The sequence below is a fragment of the Cydia splendana genome, chromosome 11, assembly GCF_910591565.1.
Source record: "Cydia splendana chromosome 11, ilCydSple1.2, whole genome shotgun sequence".
In the NCBI taxonomy this organism is placed as follows: domain Eukaryota; kingdom Metazoa; phylum Arthropoda; class Insecta; order Lepidoptera; family Tortricidae; genus Cydia; species Cydia splendana.
Genome location: NC_085970.1, coordinates 18,746,249 through 18,761,477, shown reverse-complemented (window position 1 = coordinate 18,761,477; position 15,229 = coordinate 18,746,249). Strand labels below are relative to the sequence as shown.

At 36.3% G+C, this 15,229-nt stretch overlaps 1 protein-coding gene across 1 annotated transcript in view; it reads right to left on the bottom strand.

Moving 5' to 3' along the window:
• LOC134794963 (transcription factor egl-13) overlaps positions 1–14,435 on the bottom strand; it is a 313,114-nt gene extending 298,679 nt beyond the window's left edge. Inside the window, exon 1 of the mRNA XM_063766836.1 lies at positions 14,360–14,435. The gene's annotated coding sequence lies outside the window, so the exon portion shown is untranslated. The remainder of the gene's footprint in view (positions 1–14,359) is intronic.
• Between the last annotated feature and the right edge of the window lie 794 nt (positions 14,436–15,229).

The following is a 15,229-nucleotide window of genomic DNA, read 5'->3' as shown; positions in this document are numbered from 1 at the left end:
GTCTCCGTTGGTTATATCCTCTAAGAGCCTACCACATAATTTTATTATTTGTCTTATCACATATTCTATCGGTTGCCAGTTTAGGAACACATGCTGCCATCTATCGCCGTCTCCGGAAACTAAAACAGTTACAAGCTTGAATATTATGATAGTTTAGTAGTTTTCAAGCTTAATCTACTAATTACTTAGATAATTGTTTGCAGAATAAAAACGATAACGAACAAAAATATCTATTGTCTTATTTCCAGACAGGAAGTAGTTGATATTAAAAACTTATCATTAATTCAGTCTGTATTAGCGCCAAGTAATTCCATTTGCAGATTTATGATGTGAGTATTATTATGTACCTAATACTGAAAATGTGGTGGATAAATTAACACACATTTTTTACCTAGGATGCTACCCAATTGTGTTTGTAAGCGAATTTTACTCGCGTGTTTCTCAGATCAAATCCACCCTTAGAATTCTACAAGTCCTGTTAGGGCTCCTGATGCTGTATCAATGCCAGTTAATTTCAGTTATTTTTGGCAATATTAATTGACGGAGGCTAACTCTCTAAGATTGAAAAGGACTAAGAAGGAGAGGAAGAACGGACTGACTATGTAAACCCAGTAAATGTGGCTGTAAGGCGAACCTTACTCGCGTGTTTCTCAGATCAAATCCACCCTTAGAATTCTACAAGTCCTATTAGGGCTCCTCATTAAGGCTGTATCGATGTCAGTTAATTTCCCCGGTAATTACCGTGTATCGCTTTGTTTTTGCTACCAACTTTATTTGCATAGTCGAGGGAAGGAATTCTTTGCGAGAACAGGGAAGCGTGGAGTGGTCTAATGGGTAATGAACATATTATATTTCTGTATTCTATACATTAAGGAGATAGCTTTTTTAAGAATTATGTAGTAGAAAGTTTGTTATTCTAAGAAATGTGATATTTTATATCACTCTAATTGTAACTAATGTGAAAATTTGAGCTACGAACATTCACTTCGAAAAAAAAAGCTAAAATATTCATTTATTTTAGAATTTTAATTTTGACTTTTTTGAATATTAGTACTCATATATTCAGCCAAGATTAAGGTTAATAAAAATAAGTATAATTATGCGATTTAGTCCTGCAGAGGTAATCAAACTACGAAAACATGTCATGTGGAAGAGGTGCAAGGTCTCAGGTGCACTGAGAGGAATATCATATCAAGGTGAGAATTTCAAAGTTAAAATTCCGCTCCTCTAACTTTAAAATAATGACAAAGATGCGCCCTTATAATAATTTCTCAGACGTGCTGCCGTATTCGAACTTCAAGATATTCACAAGAGACGACACGTACTAGATCCATTCTAGATACGTTATAGTTTAGATATCAACTAGTTCTCTTTTGCAGCGCAATTCGGGCAACCAATGTCACTTTTACGTTAGATAGAGTAAGATATCTATTAGATGTGAATTGGATCTCTAAGTCATATCCTGTGGAAATCGTTCAAGAGTATCTCCAGAATCGCGCAAATGCCAAATTTGACAGGGTAGATCTTAAACATATCGTTATCGTATCTTGGTGATGTCTAAAAGATATCTAATAGATGTCTATTTCAAAATCCGAATCGGGCCCGTAGACGCGCTACTGCTTTAAGAAACCGACTCCACTGCCTCCCCTGTCCTAATCAAAAAGTCCAGAATAAGCTAATAGAGACATTGTTCCTCGTTAACTGCATCAAGATGCCTCCGCGGGGGTCTAGTTTACCGGCATCCTAACACACAGATTATTTGAGTTTTTTTGAAAAGCAGTTAATTAAATTAAGTCAAAAATATTAGTGTCCATCGTCTACAAGTATATACTTGTATAGTATTTTCTTATTGAGTGACCGACATATTTGCTTATCGCGTCACTATTTTATTTGTGATCTAATACCAATAATTGACATGTCTTATAGTAGTAGGTATGCCATCACCACATTATCTTGGCTCGATCACAATTACATTACATTCCTAATAACATTATGATTCCTAGCTCACTTACAAATGATACCAATCATCAGCTTTCATCATATGGTAAACTGCAGTATTATTATTATTATTCAGAACCCACTGTGTCCCACTGCTGGGCAAAGGCCTCCCCCCTCTTCTTCCACTCATTGTTCCGCCATCGCCGACGAGGCCTGCCCGCTCCCCGGTTAGACTCGTGGGGCTCCCACTCTATGGTTACCTTGGCCCACAAGTCGTCCGGCATTCGGCAGACATGACCAACCCAGTAAACTGCAGTGCTTTAGGTAATTCTAGTTAGTTTTAATGTGTTTGCACCAAAAACCTAGATCGTTTTACTCCATTCCATTCTCGTTATTATGTTGAAGATCTGGTGTTATATTTGTTGACTCAGACATTTTAAATGTTAGTTTTTTAATTATTTATAAGTACTTACTGGCAATTACTGTAAAAATGAAAATGAAAAATGAAAAATGATTTATTTAGGCATCAAAAATGCAGCTTATTACATAGTAAAAGAGTATTACATTTTTAGGAGTAAGTAGTCTAGAAATAGACAGGCTAGAAATAGTGTCCTGAGCCCTAAACTAGGTAAACCTGTCTTATAGGGATCAGGGAATAAACCACCGCTGCTTCTAGCAATGCAGCAAAGATTGGTTGTGAAGTACTGTATTAAAACTGTTTACTACCATGGTCGTGCGCATCTCACCGACGTGATCTGCTCCGGCCCAACTATTTTATTATACCCGTGCAATGTTTGCACAGTAGCCGATGTAGCCATACACGGCAACTCTAACTTTACTGTGCATAATTAAATTTTTAGTACTTGAATCATCTAATCATTATGTATTTTTATGTTGGTGATTGTCAAATAAATATATTTTTATTGTACTTTAATGTTTATGAAACTGGAAAGCTTAAGTATGCACCTGGTGTATTACGAGTAAGACGCACTTTATGACAATAGTATAAAGAGTATAACAAAGTTTTATGACTTACCTATTATAATGCCATGTTATAAAATTTATACTGAAATAAAAAGGCCTATATTATGGATAGGTTGGTATATTTAAAATATTACATCCATTGTAAGCCCTTTATAAATGTAGACCTTCGCTGTGTACAGACTCCTCCAATCCTTTCCGCATATTCTGAAAGTAATGCGAAACTTTACGCCTTGAGAAAAGCCATTGGCTAAATACGCCTCAAAAAGCATATGCACACTGCTCTGCTGAGGGCCACAGCGAACAACGTTTGACGTATTGCCTCTCTGTCGCCCTTGTATATTCGTACGTAAGTGTGACAGGGAAGCAAACACGTCGATCCATTGTCACTAATCGATCCGCAACACACGCGAAACTAAAACACTCCTCGCGTCTCCCTCTCACTTCATGTTCGAAAATTATCCTCCTGAGACCCAGAAGCAGTTATTTTGTTTTTGAGTTTATGAAAAAGTTCAAAATAAATTGTGGTATATGTACAAAAATTTGTACCGAGGGTCTCAGGAGAAGTAAAAAAGGAAAACTTGCCTTTAACCTACCACATTATTAAAAACGTTACAAACACACAGACACATTAGAAATCTTCCTATTTTATAGGCTCTAAACAATGACAGAGGCGGTAAACTGTCGGTGGCCGTAAAAAGGGCGGTGCGACTAATGAGGTCTCTAATGGGGCATGTCCCGACCTGTTCAGACTAATTGGATTCAGTTGAGAAAAAGCTCAGACTTTGACGTTTGTTTTAGTTTCAAAGAAAAGGTTATGATAAACATCATCATCATCATCATCATCATATCAGCCTTTTATCGCCCACTGCTGAGCATAGGCCTCTCTTCGAGTACGCCACTTATCCCGGTCCTGAGCCAATCTCATCCAGAAGTGACCCGCAGTCTTCCGGATGTCATCCACCCAACGAGCCAACGGACGCCAGGCACTCCTTTCGTCTGTAAGCGGCCACCATTCTGTTAACATTTTGGCCCACCTGCCATCACTCTGCCTGGCAACATGTCCCGCCCAGCTCCACTTGAGTTTGGTAATGACGTATCCGACGCCTTGCACCTTACAATACCAACGACTACGAACGATAAACATATAAATACATAAGTATAAAAATAACTACGAAAAAATATATGGAAAACATATCGAATTGGAGTAGGCTTCGGTAGCTCTGTTGCTTCGTGTGTGACCAGGCGGCTTAGCACGGTCGTGTTTTTATCCCTTGTCACCATGCCTGTCACGTTCTAACAAGTATGTAAGTGCGAAAGGGAAGCGCATAGTGATAGTCGATAAAAATGGAACCGTGCTGAGCCCGCTGAATCGATATATTTTATTAAATTATAATTTTACCAGTATTTGTTTGGATTGTAATAAAAAAAAATTTATGACTTTAAATTTTTGTGAAATTGAAGTAGCTCAGTTTAATTAAGTTTTAAAAGGAACGGTCTATAAATAAATAAAAAAAACGCAAATTAGTGCCCTTAAAAATCTTTAAAGGAAATATTTTTAGTTTAAGTCGAAAGTCATTTTTCTACCTACGGTTTCTACGAACAGACCTTACATTTTTTTTTATAAACCATTTCCTTCTTTAAACCATATGAATAACACTCACTAAAGACAAATAAAAACAAACAGAAGCATATTAATAATCTGAGTAAGTTTTCTATAAAAAATATGTACACTTAAAAGGATTTGGATACTTCAAAATAGTTTTTTAATTAGATGGTTACGTAGGTACCTACTTACTAAAATAAAATGCAATCCATATTGTTTTTTAAAAAAAAAACGACACCTTAAAAATGACCTCATCACGCAAATGGCAATCCAAAATAGCCCAAACTTTTTACAAGCCACTCTATTTCCGTGGGCCATTTATAAAATAACGAAACACGATCTTTTCTGCATGTGGGGGTTAACTTAACCCTATGAACGGCACATAAATCTGCCACCAAAGGGTTGTAAATTCTCCCTACCCAAACTGTGATGTACTACTGACCATAATAAAGTGATCTCCACCGTATTTATTTTAAGAACAACGTAGGTAGATAAAGGTGGTCTTTAGGGGTCTATTTATAGTGGTCGGTTTCGAAATGAAAATTTGAAGAAGTTGTAAAGATCCCTTTCCAGTGTATTCAGCAAATTGATATCGGTGGTCGGACGGTGAATTTTTAATCGATTAAAGATCGATGCTTATCGCCGATTTTTTTATTTATGGCTAGTTGGGGGTGATTTGAGTAATGGGGGAATAAAGGATTTATTTGTCTGCGGGGAATAATTTTATTCTTCAATGTCAAATCATCTAAGTTTAGGACGTTCCTTATGATCTTGGTCATTTATTGAATATCGATCCTTTGTTTCTTTAAGTATCTACTTGTGGCTAGTATCTTTTTGAAAACGCGTAACGGTTCGTATAGCAGTTCAACATACCTAAACATAAAACATAAAGTTCGTTTAACGTAATAATGATGTTTGTGATATGATTGGTTTAAAATAACAATCATAGAATAATTTTAATTTATTGTGACTCTCTTTGAATTTTGATTTTGATTTATTGTGATTGTATCCGTCTTCAAAGAAACATATTCGAGGTTTGTTCCGGATCAATTTCTTGAACATAGTTTTGTAGAAGAGGTAATAGCTTTTGATGGCGTCTCCCGATATCTGTTAGGAGTACAGGATCAATTGAAAATGTCACAAACATCCAATGTTAATTCGCAGAAAATATGTCCACGATAAGATAGATAGTTAGATAGATAGATAGATAGATAAATCATTTATTTGACAGCTGCAATGACACACAATATAAATTTAAACATATCATAACAGAAAAAAAAAAACAATAATTATTACACTAACAAAGAAAATTGAGTTACAAAGAAAATAACATAGAAATGAGTAGGTACAAAAGTAAAATTTTATAAAAGTAGGTAGGTACAAACTGTGTGCGTTGCAGCAGGACAAAAGGGTCACGGCTCAGTGATATGCTTCGCTCTTTCGAGCAAAGCACTGATTTTCTGCCGGAACCCAGGTCACAACAAATATTATATTTATGTAGAAGTATTTACGTACGTCGAAAACAATCGTACAGTGTAAGTGTGATATGTGCATGTCGTGTGATAATTTTTTGATGAAATACTTAGATAGTAGGTAAAATTGACCCGTGTGTACTGTGTGACGTCTCCCAGTTGTGTGACACCAGCCTCACCATGTTATATCCTAAAATCTGCAACCAAATAGCCGAATGGAATCCCGATCCGATAAGCAGTTGAAACGATCCAAAAAACCCAACTACCCAAAAATAACACCTCCTTGCGTCTTATTTTTGAGTCGTTGGGTTTTTTGGTTATTTTTCTTTAATTCTTTATTTCATTGTAGTCATGTTCATAATACAGTAAGGTGTTACAAGTAAGAAACGAAAGAAAGGTACATGACACCCTGTAAGGGCACACAATATTATTGTCCTTAAACTAAAAACATATATATACCGCAATACATACAAGTTACCATTTCTTTTTCATTTTTGTGGCAACAGAATGGAGGCAAAACTATCGATATTAAAGGCGGTCCCGGGGTGAACGGAGCGAACACCACGTATATTGTATACGCTGAAATGCGGGGTTTGGGTCTAGAGTAATGTAGATTCAGAACTTGCTTTTTTTACCGATTTCTGAGAAGGAGTAAAGTGGTCTTTCTTCTTCTTCCTCGTTCCCTCATTGCTGAGGATCGCGACCACATGTGATTTGGCTCCATTTTGTGCTCTTTACCGACTAGCAAAATATAATCAGCAAATTATTGTTGTACAAACAGCAACACTCCTATCTGTACATCAGTGGACCTTATTACAAAAGGCATAAGGTCCACCGATGTACAGTTAACAGTGTGGGTGATGGTACCTACAGCCATAGATTAAGGTGCCGTAGGTTCAGAGAGTGGAGTTTTTGAAAAATCGTACCGAATTGATTAGCAATCTTGAGGATTTTCTCTTTTGACTTCATCGATTCGAATCCTGATTATATACATTCACGTTTGTTTTACCCCAAATGATTATTACTATTTACAATGCTAAAATTCTAGCTTCTACATTTGTTAAGTTTGATATCCAATTTTCGTAAAAGATGGCGCTGTTACAAACGCAAACTAGGTAACGGTAGTTCATCGTAGGATATAAATAAATAAATATAGGACATTTTTTACACAAATTGACTAAGCCCCACGGTAAGCTCAAGAAGGCTTGTGTTGTGGGTACTCAGACAACGATATACATAATTATATAATATATAAATACTTAAATACATAGAAAACAACCATGACTCAGGAACAAATATCTGTATCATCATACAAATAAATGCCCTTACCGGGATTCGAACCCGGGACCATCGGCTTCATAGGCAGGGTCACTACCCACTAGGCCAGACCGGTCGTATAAAATATATAACTGTCAAATATGAGAATAATAGAAACTTTCAACAACATTCGAGTTCTATATTCTTTTCAACATGTCCGCCAACCTCTGAAACCCTACCAAATACCGTAGGGTTTCAGAGGTTGGTGGAAATATTGAAAAGAATATCGAACTCGAATATTGTTTAAATAAGTTGGTTGCTAAGTTACCAATACCAATCGTTAACAGAATGGTGGCCGCTTTCATGGCTCCTCTTCACGTTGGGCCAACGCCAACGCCAACGAGGGACGCAGCCATGCGGTAGAATGAGATAGCAATCTCACTTGCTCCCTCTAACGCATAAATGCGTCCCTCGTTGGCGTTGGCGTTGGCCCAACGTGAAGAGGAGCCATCAAATGAAAGAAGCGCCTGGCGTCCGTTGGCTCGTTGGGTGGAGGACATCCGGAAAATTGCGGGTCACTTCTGGATGAGATTAGCCCAGCCGAGACAAGTGGCGTACTAGAAGAGAGGCCTATGCTCAGCAGTGGGCGATAAAGGGCTGATATGATGATGATGACCAATCGTTGCCAAACTCTACAAATACCAAACTCTGTGGAAACTACTCCTATTTGCGGCCGCTTTCTTTGTGAATTATTGCGGTTTCCGACCCGTTCGTGTCAATACCCTAATGGCTCCGACTGTACCTGTAAAAAGTAAAAAATAAGAGGCCTTTTGGCTGTCTTGTGCCAATCCTCAGAGTGCTGGGAAAATGATTGGGGGATTAAAAAGCTCAGTTGGTATTTGAAGTTGTGAGTGGGTCAGTATAAATACGGATGTGGAAGTTGCGGAAAGTTTCCATAAAATTCTAAATTCTCGGAAATTTCATGAAACTTTCACTAGGAAATATGGGAAATTTAAATTTAAAATTGGAAAGTTTCAATTCTCATACAATAATGCAAGAAATTTTCCGAATTTTACCTACGTTAAATTTCCGAAACATTTCGCAATTTTGGAAAGTTTCCTTAGGCACATCAGTAAGTATAAGTATAAAAGAACATTGTAAATGCTTACGTATTTACTTGTAGTTTAAATAAAAAGTAAAAAACTTACGTTTCCATGGTTCATTATCAATACAAGAAATGACGAAATGCGTTTAATATGACGCTATTTTAATTGATGGAAAAAAATAAACCTCTAATTTCTTAAAGTGAGTATTGAAATTCGTTTCAGTTTACTACGTAGGTAGTCCTAATAGTATTCAGACTTTGAGAATATGATCTTGATTTGATATTAATCCCGATGTCCGTATTAATAACATGATACACCATTGACTTGGGTAGATACTATGGTAACACGAAAGAACGAATATTTAAATAAAATATATTTAAAACTAATAAATTTTCAATAGCTTCCAAAAGAACGATATTTGTGATAAATGTTGTAACTAACATTCTTTGCTCAAAATAAGTCTACAAATTGCCAACAAATTGAAAAAATAAAGTTAACATGACATTAATTTATTAAATAATCAGTTAAATTTTTTGTAGGTTAGTTTTCGAAGTAGCTTTAAAATGGTAAATTATACAGCAGGTATGACACCGAGGTTAATATGACATTAATCTAAACATGATGTCATACGGATCTAAGTATGTATATAGCAACATAATTAATATTTTGAATGATGATTAGTAATAATAGATTACTTTTCTATAAACAACAAAACCCACGAAACACTATATTCTAACATTTCGTCACAGCTTTGAAAAAATCTCGTAACTCACGTAACGTAACGTTACACTGCTACTCGGAGTTGAAAGGCAGTAACTCTGTATGCATCCCATACACAGATACCACATTTTTCTTTCGATTGACAGAACAAGATACGAGTTTTTTTCATGTAGTGCCTATTTTTATATATCTTAAAGACAGATTTACGACCTTGGTTATAAATTGACGATCGATTCAGAGTAACTTTTTTAATATCTTATTCATATTAAGATTAAATATTATAGTCCATTTTGTTCATTTACTTAAGATTACCTACAGTCCATTTTGTTCGTTTTTCTAATACAAAGAAAAACTTGACTAATGAAAAATAATATACATATAAACCTCTAAGTATTTGAGTAAAAATTATTATCTTTTTTAAACATAAAGATATACTTACATAAAACATGTAATTAGAAACGTAATCAAGAAAAACAATAGGCATCGGAATTTATTAACAAGTTAGATGAAATTTTGATGAACGAGATCGATGTGCCAATAGGTAGTTTACCGCAATGATGTAAAGGTATGAGTAATTGTTAAACGTAAGTACAATACATGACATGACACAAACGTTTTGGATATGTCACACTTTTGTGATAATTTTCTGTTACAAGAGTGATTGTAAAATGCGGATATGGCACAACATTTTTGAAAAATACCTTTTTTTCAAAAACCGATTAGTGTCAATTGTAACATATTTTTTGTTATTTTAGGAATCATTAAAAAAGGATTTTTCTAAAAAATGGATATGGTAGGTACAAACGTATTCTCAGCCGGCGACAAGTTAGTAGGTACACGTACCACACGACATAGCGGATTTTTTCTCGATTTCACCAGCGGGTCAATAACACGACAGACCCAATGTCGCCGAGCGGCCTCCACGCTTACCTATCGCCATTATATTTGCATAATCGTGTTCCAGCTCATTAATTTACTAAAACCGGCATTTTGTTGCAAATGGAGAGTGTCAGGGCTTTCGTTGTTATAAATATTAGAATTAGCTGTGGGAATGCTTTCTCAATGACTCATCATCATCATCATCATCTCAGCCATAAGACGTCCACTGCTGAACATAGGCCTCCCCCTTGGACCTCCATTCGTACCGGTTGGAAGCGACCCGCATCCAGCGTCCTCCGGCGGCCTTAACAAGGTCGTCTGTCCATCTTGTGGGTGGACGTCCTATATACGCTGCGCTTGCTAGTCCGTGGTCTCCACTCGAGCACTTTTCGGCCCCATTGGCTATCTTTTCTGCGTGCAATGTGGCCTGCCCATTGCCACTTCAGCTTGCTAATCCGGTGGGATATGTCGGTGACTTTAGTTCGTCTACGGATCTCCTCATTTCTGATACGATCACGCAGAGAAACTCCGAGCATAGCCCTCTCCATAGCTCGTTGAGCGACTTTGAGTTTTGAGATGAGGCCGATAGTGAAAGACCACGTTTCGGAGCCGTAAGTCATCACTGGTAACACACATTGATTAAAGACTTTCGTCTTGAGGCACTGAGGTATGTCGGACGAAAAGACATCTAAATGACTACATCTTATAAAACAAAGTCTCCCGCCGTGTCTGTCTGTTTGTGTGTTTGTATGGTCGCGATAAACTCATACACATACACGTGGTGTATGTGTATGAGTTTATCGTGACTGCCACGATATATTTTAACTATCACATACGTATATATCACGTTTAGGGTTTGCAATCCGGATCCGAAATGTATGAAATTATCCGGATCTGGATCCGGATCCGCGGATCTTCCCATACATTTCGGATCCGTCGTGCAAACCCTAATCACGTTTATACTATTAATATGAAACTGATGGATATTATTCAAATTTCTGTTTAGGCAAATGCTAACTCCATCAGTGTAAATTCTATCACTACACCTTATCTGTCTGTTTGTGTGTAAGTATAACGTGATAAACTCAAAAAATACTGAACGGATTTTCATGCGGTTTTCATTTATCAATAGAGTGATTCTTGAGGAAGGTTTAGGCGTAAGTATCATTTGTTAAGGTTTTGTGTAACCCGTGCGAAGCCGGGGCGGGTCACTAATAAAATTATGTTTCGGTCACCATAGCTACTTTGCAATTAAAACGACCATTAGATAAACTCACAAACTTGTTCGAAATCTGATCAGGAGTCACCAAATCTACCGAATTAATGTGAGAACTGCCTCTTAAACTTTTCTAGCTATCTTGTATATCATAATTATTAATTTTATTATGTGTCCCCCTGCTGTTTATGTAAAGTTATAAAAGTGTCCTTAGTATTAGTGTAACTTTAGGAGAATATTACTTATGAGGAATTGTGTTTGTGTGTAGTAAACATTTTGGGGAAAATGAAGCAGTAGATATTTATAAAAAAATATTGTTAAGTATATTGAAGAAACCTAAAAACTTCAAATCTCAATTCGTACTTAGGTTGATTAAATTGTATAAAATATATAATGAGTTATGGTAATGTTACGAATATTTTTTTACGTTTTTAAATAAGTTTATATACGCCCCACTGCTGCCAGGCCTCCTCTCATGTGCGAGAGGGCTTGGGCTATACTGCCGTCAGGTACTAATAGGCTGTCGTGGGATAATACTTTGTTCTTAGAACACTGCCTAGGATCCGATGGAGTTTAGTCCTTTCGCTTTGGGGACTACCCAACACTTTTGAATTTCTTCGCAGATGTACCTTGGCTGGTTTCGTCACGATGTTTTCCTTCATCAAAAAGGAAATTTCTATTTGGCGTTATTTAATAACGGAAAAGGTTCCTATATTTCGTAAAACAGTAAATCGCACAGAAAAACAGCGTGAAAATGAGTTGCACAAACAAAATGTCCTACCTACTGAAAGCCTTACCTGTATTTCGTGGCTAAAAATCGAAGGCTATATTTCTCTTTTTCAGACTAGCCACAAAGACCGCACCTTTGAGAGTAATTAGCAAATGGCAAGATCCGGCCAGATAAGCTTTTCGACTGGACTAAAAAAAGGAGCGTTGACTGGAGTAAAAGCACTATTAGTTTAGTTACAGTAAAAGGCGGTGGGTGATAAACGTTTTGAAATATGCTTAAATTCATAAAAAAATATTCACAATAAGTATGCTTTTTGTAAAATTATCAAAATCTGTTTCCAATCGAGAGGGGTACCGTAAAATGGGGTGAGTAGGGTCAAAACTGAAATTCAAACCTCGATAACATTTTATTTTTACATATGAAAACTGAATGGTGTATATAATAAGTGTTCCGGACGTTTGTATTTTAGTTTTTATTTTATTTTGGGTAGTTCCATTTCATAACTTTGACGATAAAGAGGAAAACCCACCTCACCCCGTAGTGCCTCGTATTTGGGGTGAGAGGGGTTTTCATACAAAGGTGATTTTGGAAGATTGTTGGATCGTTTTTTTTTTATTATGCGTACGACTATAGCGCCATTTTTAATTGGAATACATTATTTTTGTAGCAGTAGCCTTAAAATCCCTTCTCACCCCCCTCTCAAACCTTCTCTCCCCATTCATAACCCACCTCTCCCCGCAAAACCTACTCACCCCGTTTTACGGTATTCAAAGTTTACATAGCCGACGTTGTTTTTTCCCGAATTTCTGAAAGCCAGATCATTGAATAATGCGTAAAGCTTTTAAGAATCCATTATATAAGCTTTTCGACTAGTTTTATTTAAAATGTACCTAAGTTAATTAGAGTTCTTACAATTCTATAATGTTTAGGGACATATTAAATAACATTTAATAGCCAATATAGAGTTTCACAATTAAGGTTGCCTTTTCGATATAATAAAACTGTAAACAGTAAATTATATCATAGCTAACTCAGCGCCATACTGTTTTATTTAAATCATTGGCTAAGCGTGAGTCGGACTGTCTTAACCAATTCCGTGGCTTTTTATTATTATTGCATACTTCTCTCGTTTGAATATTATTTTTTTGGTTTGTTTGAATATTTTCCAATCTGTACAAATGGTTGTATTTACTTTTACTTCTCAGCTTTTCAACCCATTGCATTAACACCACATCACCATATAACAAGGCGTTTTATTAGCCCTATGCATTTATTATTAGGACATATGTCTTCTTTCTACTATATGATAATTAAATCTTTTGCGTTTTGAAGAATAGGTACTAACATTTTATTAACAAAATAAAGGTAATAAAATAAATTCGCGATAGACCCGTCTATAAATGTGCAGAGTTAATATGTACCTATTCTTTCTGCTTTGCCCTAAATTTGACTGGTAGAGAATGACTCAAGGCATTAAGTTCGCTTTTTGTACACTAAGTATTGCTTTTGGCAAAAAGTATAAATAAATAAATGTGTTCTAAAATACTAAATATAATAATAAAAAAATTATATAAGGTCTACTCTGTTCGAAAAACTTAACCTTCAAGGCCATTATTGTCAGAACCGTGGACCTTACCAAAAGTGTCTGTGGTCCCCTAAAGACAGTAAAACAATAAAAAATCTAACAACACATCGAAACAATTACCAACTTCTGTTATAGACTTTACAATCATAGCTTATTAAGATATAAAGAACACAATATTGCCTATACAATGCTATTAACCAGTGTAATCTGATCCTTTATTACGTATATTTCGTACGTAATGATAGGTCTAGTCGAATTGGTTTTGAGGTTAGAAATATAAAAGCCAGTAATAAAATCGTGTAACAAGCAATTAGTAGGATAGGCAATCAAAGTTTGTTGTATAACGGTAGGTAATTGTTAGAGATACTGTTAAGAGCTTCGAATAGTTAGTACTGAATACCAGAGCGTTGTGGACGAGAAATAGATACTTATCGACAGGTGAGTTCAGAGAAATGAACACACAGCTACAGCATAGAGTACTTCTTTTTATATTTAAAAGCTGTGCTCTTGTCGGTGAAGCGATCCAACTCGTCCAGTCCTCTGCCAACTCCTTAACCTTCTGGTATAACACGACCTGAACTTTATCTTTTATTTGGTTGAAATATATTTTTCTCGGTCTTCCTCTTCTTCTCTTTCCCTCTATTTTTCCTTCTATGATGTTCTTAAAGAACAGGTCCTGTCGTAGCAGATGTTTAATTAGTACTACTCTTCTATTTTCTTTTCTCTTTAATTCTATCTAGCACCCTATCATTTGATATAACATAGAGTACTAATTATTGCCAAAAAAATGGGGAATGCACAAAATTAAATGTCTTAATGTGATTGAAGTGACGATATTTAATAAAGTATGAATGTAGACAGTTATTTACCTTTTTCTAACTCATCCCGAAAAAGTAGAATACTTGGATTCCTCTCTCGTTTTTAAAGATGACTCGGTGTCAAAAACCTGCAACAAGGAAATCATATTATTTATTTTGTTTTATGCAATATCATGTTGTAAGTAAAAAGTGGGTCATGCACACATTTTTATTATGTATACTTTATTGCCATGAAAAGGGGAACCTCTTCAGCTACCTTTAATACTCTTAACCCCTTACTGCATGTAATAACAAATATTAGTTGAAATTTGAACTTTAATAGCTGTCAATAGAGTTAAATATCATATCCACCATATATGGCTTCGTATGCAGTAAGGGGTTAATTGTTCTATTGGTACGTTATCTTTTACGTTGGTTTGAACCCGCGACCTCCACTTTGAAAGCTGCACGCCTTACGGCTAGGCTACCGAAGTTCCACGAAATCTATTTATAGTTATCATCATCTTATTCAGGATGTTGTCCATTAGTGAACTCGCCCCGATCTTGAACATACATATATGTTGATGTAAAGTCAATGATGATGTGAAGATGGCCGATGGGGTCGAAAAGTCGAAAAGTGCTCGAGTGGAGACCACGGACTAGCAAGCGCAGCGTAGGACGTCCACCCACAAGATGGACAGACGGCCTTATTAAGATCGCCGGAAGACGCTGAATGCGGGTCGCTTCCAACCGGTACGTATGGAGGTCCAAGGGGGAGGCCTATGTTCAGCAGTGGACGTCTTACGGCTGAGATGATGATGATGATGATGATGATGATGATGATGATGATGATGAAAGTCAATGTGGAGATGACCGTCGATCAGCTAAAACCGTCTACAAGTTCTTTTGTACACATATTCCACTAGCATAAGGTCGGTCGAC